Source organism: Octopus bimaculoides, chromosome 4 (genome assembly GCF_001194135.2).
Source record: "Octopus bimaculoides isolate UCB-OBI-ISO-001 chromosome 4, ASM119413v2, whole genome shotgun sequence".
Classification (NCBI taxonomy): domain Eukaryota; kingdom Metazoa; phylum Mollusca; class Cephalopoda; order Octopoda; family Octopodidae; genus Octopus; species Octopus bimaculoides.
This window is the reverse complement of record NC_068984.1, coordinates 88,056,768-88,061,930: the sequence shown is the minus strand read 5'-3', so window position 1 is coordinate 88,061,930 and position 5,163 is coordinate 88,056,768. Positions and strand designations below refer to the sequence as shown.

General features: G+C 33.3%; 1 protein-coding gene across 3 annotated transcripts in view; it reads right to left on the bottom strand.

Moving 5' to 3' along the window:
- Positions 1–5,163, bottom strand: part of LOC106872339 (L-sorbose 1-dehydrogenase) — a 90,620-nt gene that overhangs the window by 41,683 nt on the left and 43,774 nt on the right. The window lies entirely within an intron of this gene.

Below are 5,163 nucleotides of genomic sequence, written 5' to 3'. Positions count from 1 at the left end.
AAAAAAAAAAAAAAAAAAAAAAAAAAAAAAAAAACAGAAAAGAATGCTCGGATCCCATACTATTGACAAGACTGCCAACACCCATTTCCTAAATATTCATTCCCATTGTGAAAAGAGAACGATCACAATATTACCTGGCAAAATTTCTCAGAGATACCTTCAATCTTGAATATCATAACTTACTGCATTCTATCAAAATCATATCAGAAATTTATAATCTCTTAATCTCTTTCATTGCAACTTATAGAAAAATTCAAGAAATATTCAATGCTTTTCTTTATCAAATTTCAAGTTTTCATGATAACGTTAAAGAAATAGTAGTTAATTCGTGACAGAACAGATCATAACTCAATTTCCGGAATTCCGCTTTAAAATTACGAAAATACTCCACAAGCTATATAAATGTTTCGAAGAAGTGAATATGCGCATACATACATACATACATACATACATACATACATACATACATACATACGTGCTTGCATGTATGTATGTATGTATGTATGTATGTATGTATGTAAACGAAGCTAAATTGTAAAAAACACTTGTTAAAATCTACATTATATTGCGTTAGCTTTCTGTTAATCTGAATCTGAAGAAAAATTTTTCAACTTATATCTGAATTGCAAACTCTTTCAATTCTTCTGTGGTTGCGATTAAAATATATCACCCCATCTCCATGAAGCAAAATTTAGAATATCTTGATTAGACATCTAGGGAGTCTACTAACCCCTCCTCCAATAGTGGGTGAGCACCATCTGATCACTAACATGACAAATCCATATCTAACAATTGTTAGACTATGTACAACGTTTTTTCTCAAATATTATTTTACTTAACTCAGTAAAACGTAGCCTCTTCTTTTCTGGTGGTTTGTCTCTCGATTTAAGACAGATTTCGATGTTTAAAACACGGAAATCATTTCTCTTAAGAGCTCTAGAGAATTGGAAAAAACGCTTCAGCACATGTCATATCCACTGTAACTGTATCAGTTCATCAGAAATGGATTCAAAGAACGAGCTTCTACAAGGTCACTGGGCTTGCAAGAAGTAGCAGCCAAATTCCTTAAAATCACATACAAGCGAATCCAGAATGTAGTGCAAGATATATAAAGAGGCAAGGTGGTTATAAATGGAACGTCTTTGATCATAGGTCTGCTCGATAAAGGGTAATTTGGACCTAAATAACAACAAAAGTAACAGCAGCAACAACAACAACCTAACCTGAATTGAATTGATTATTTGTCTAGGTAGCTACATGCCAGGAAACATTTACATCAAAATGATCAGCAGGAATACTGTCGCAGTCAATCTATAAGAAGCTTTGTACAGTTTGTCAGTCGTTGCAGGTGAATCCCTTGTCTCATAGACCTATGTAACCATCCATCTATCCAACCATCTGCACGCACATATACATGCACAAAATATATAATATATATACACTTAGCTCTTCTCAACCATTTTTTCCCCCTCAGGACCTTCTTAAAAGTTCTACTTAGATTCTAAGGCCTTTGTCAAACAAAGGGGACATCAGCAGAAATAGAAAATAATTTAGTGAACACAAATAAATTAGAATTTTGACATAAGACATAACTGAATAAGAAATGCATGAAGTTAAGATTTAATATTTAATATAACTAATGCGATCCTCAAGATTGTTGTTTTCCGACAAGTTTTATGATATTGTTGCGATCTCAAGACTTTTTCTTTGATTTTGATAAGGCAACAAAATCTGCACTCGACCAAATACGCTGGTGGAAATGCAATGAAATATATTTGGACCTTTCTCCACAGTACAGGGAATATATTTGGCAGATTAATTTTGATCCCCAAATTTTTATGAAACAGATCGAATTGAGGAAGTACAATTGTATTAGTTTAAAGATAAATGAAATCCTCTTGAACCTCTACCTCAACTTCAGTAGCTTCAATTTTAAAAGGATTAAAAGTCTGTTCCAGGACACCTAGGTTCAAAAGGCATCAAATTTTTCTTGAATATATTTGTATCTGTTAAGATGATTCACATAAATTAATAAGCTCATCGTTTTTCAGTACCAAATCGATTATTCCTAGGTTTGGAAATTGTGAAAATTCCAAAGCCTTATGTTGTGCCAATATACTTCGAGTTTCTTAAGGAAAGGAACAAATGCTTCCTTACTGTCTATGAGGCTACTGCTTTAATCTGTATTGCTGTATTTAATAAACTGAGACATGAAAGTCTAATAAAGAGAATAGAAGAAGACTCAGATATGCCTAAGAACGTCTCAAAACGTTGAAGATAGTTTCCTTTAGAAAGTCACTTCACCTCGATATGCAACAGTAGAGTTTTGAAAGTCTTCACCATTTTATTCACATAGTTGTTGGAAGAGGCGTTCCAGAAGAGTTTGGTAAAGTTTATATCTTTATGACAGCCGAAGCGAAAGATTGAGACGTCTTCGTCAGTTTTAAGTTACTAGGTGAACCCTATGAACTACGCAGTGAATGATGCGCACAACCAGTATGGTCCTTTTAGATGGGCGAAGAATCATCTTTAATAACCAGTCATAGAAGTGGTACCGTCAGTTGAACAAGTAGTTATATTTGTTGGATTATTGTTTACGCCTAGGTAACTTTAACTACTTCAAGAACAGACAGTCCCTTTGTATCTATTTTAATCTTCTGAACAAATAACATCCTTTCCATCAATTCATTCCCTTTCCAGAATCTTACATAACCTCAGAATCTTATATAAACTTTGCAAAGTAGTTTTTGTCTATTTGAAAAGAGAATTTATTCGATTGAACTGAAATGACTAACTCTTCTTCAATGTCACGCGCCATCTTATCGATTCTTCTGGCAACAGTGGAATTACTCAAAGGAATTGCCTGAATAGTTTTGTTGGCACTCAAATTCATGACGTAAGATATTGTTGACCATGAAGGCATGATGACTGACTCATTAATCTTGTGCTGATTTTCTGTTTTAGCAATCAGCTTACTATTGTGTATGAAGCAACAAAGCACTTTTCTAATTTCTGCGACGTTATGATTAAGTATCTGCGGCAGCGTTGGCCTACTCTCAAATGATCTCGAAAGTTTTTGAAAAATATCCAATGGCTCATTTTCTTAAATCTGAGAAGAATTTAAGAGATTTTTTTTCAATTTGTTTTGTCTCATGCTTTCATTTTATAATGTAGCTATGCAGTTCAAATACATAAATGAAGATGGGTTTTGCAGGGTAGCAATGCAACTACACAATAAGTATTACACCAAATACTGTCGACATTTTTTATACTGAGAAACTCATGGGTAAAATTATTTATGAACACAGAAGTAGAAAAAAAATAGTATTGTATTAGTAAAAAGTACTTAGCAAATACCGCTGAGGAATATTGTTAAGAAGAAAGAAAAAAAGGCTAATATACAACAGTTTACACTTCAATTACAGAATCATGAATAGCTGACAATATATAAAATATTCACAGAAAATAATACTCCTAATATTCTATAACTACGATAATATCCATAATTTGTAATCGTGAGAGGCTGCGAAAGAGAAATTATGACGAGTGAGGCAAGCGTATTGCCAGGTCCGAATCAATCAAAATAAGTGTTAAAAATGTCATTGATCTACATCTACACAGTTACCTCAATACACAACCAAAAACATTTTCATAGAGACAAACACAGAAGTGCTTTCAAGAATAGATTAACTAAGACCAGATAAAAATTACTCATTCGTCAAAATTAAATGGCGGCAATTGATCACGCGGCAGGATATGTAATGCCAGATCCTGCTTCACATTTATCCTTATTAGACTTTCAACTCGGCAGTTACCAGCGCTTCTTATGTCTATTTAGGCCCTGTCTACTCTGATTTTTCAGGAATTTGATTTATTTATTTCGACCCCAGAATCATAATGAAATAAAATATAAAAACAGATAAATCGTGGAATAAATCACCTACGGTCGGGGATTTGTGACAGAGGTTCAAACTAACGGTAAGGCACGAAAGATCCTTGAATCAACAACAACAATTGTAAAAAGTTTACCTTTAATAAACACTAAATAATAGTACTTTACATAAGACAGGAGTATAAGCTGTGTAGGGATGTCATATTAAGGATTAGGACGAGATCTAGTTAACATTGCACTTTAGCTAAAGGAAAACCCCCATTGCAATTTTCTGCAATGAGGGGAATATTTCATCCTTACCAAAATTTACAGAAACATTAATCAGAAGATGGGAACTAGTTTCTAAATGTCGACGTGAGAATAAGTTATAATGCTCTGATCAAGCAAATTTGAATGTAAACAAATGAACCGATATAAGTCTGTTAACCACAATCTCTTACGATGCTCCCCCCAAATCCCCTTCCCCACCAAAAACAAAGAAGTAAAAGGAAACGAACTATATTGATAAAACTGTGAAAGTCACAAACTCCACCAAACAAACCATTTGAGCATCATTCTGTATCACAGATATCAAACTCAAAGTAAAGGTATGTAGTAAACTCTATTTATAACCTTATATACTATTTTAAAGTTAAAATAATTAAGTAATGTTGTGAGGAACATTTTATATTTACATCTCAGAAATATAAATTAAAATACAATAAAAACAGATTTTCCATCTGTGGCAAAATTTTCCGCATATCTTATATATATCAGGTTTCCCTGCCTGTCTTTCTTCCCCTCTCATTCTGTCTCTCTCTCCCTTACTCATACTCTCATTCCATACATCTGTCTGTCTGTCTCTCTCTCTCTATATATATATATATATCGATATAGATATAGACATGTATGTATGTACGTACATACGTATGCGTGTAATCATTTATACAATCATTTATGCAATCATTTATGCATGTGTTTACATATAATATATACACATGCATAAATATATATATATATTTATATAAGGGCATTACTAAACTTGAATGCCTCACGCTAAGCGAGACTCTAAGGTCAAACTACCATAATAAACACATTTTTACCGAACACGAGGAAATGCAACTCTCAAAGCTAGTCCCTTAAAAACAGACTAAACCATAGAAAAATACAAAATGGCTGATCGTTAGTAAGGAAAGACACACAAATAAGAGAGAAGAAAGCAAAGGACCACTGATGAGATCGCAGAAGTGTGACGAAAGAACTCTGGCCGAAATACGATTAATGTAAAATAA